The sequence below is a fragment of the Balaenoptera borealis genome (assembly GCF_965194805.1).
Source record: "Balaenoptera borealis genome assembly, chromosome: 14".
In the NCBI taxonomy this organism is placed as follows: domain Eukaryota; kingdom Metazoa; phylum Chordata; class Mammalia; order Artiodactyla; family Balaenopteridae; genus Balaenoptera; species Balaenoptera borealis.
In genome coordinates, this window is record NC_138875.1 from 67,539,701 (window position 1) to 67,540,317 (window position 617).

Below are 617 nucleotides of genomic sequence, written 5' to 3' on the forward strand. Positions count from 1 at the left end.
GGTACAGGGGGGCAGATGAAAATGGGCTCGGGGGCTCCAAGTTCTGTCCTTGTGTCAACATGTAACAGGTCAGAATTTCACCAAACTCAGGACTTGGAGATCTCACAATTCTGGAGCATCACAATTCTGGCAAGAGGAAAAAAGTGTGGATGCTTGAAAATACCCCAGGACAGAAAGGGAACATGTTCTGTGTTAAGTCAGTCATGGGAATGTTCCTTGAGAGCTTGGCCCCGGGATTTGTAAGGGACTTTTCCTTGGAGAATCAGGCAGAGAAGTAGGACATTGTACATTTCTCCTAGCCTGAGGTGTGGTCCTCCTCCATCTGGGAAGCTCACCTCTTAGGCCAGCCAGTGGCAGGAGGGACCCCAGAGAGGTGACAGAAAGGGTGACATGGGCCTGTTGTGCGGTCCAGCCACGCTGCAGCTGGTGCTCCCTGGAACAGCCCGCCACCCTCGCCCAGACCGTTCTGACATGCCCTCTTCCTCGCCTGGCCAGGCTGGATCAGGCAGGGCAAAGAGAAACGTGACCACGCGAAATATACACATATGTACATATATACATACATACCTTCATCCTTACTTTGTCACTATAGAGATGTTACTGTTACTCAGAACTCA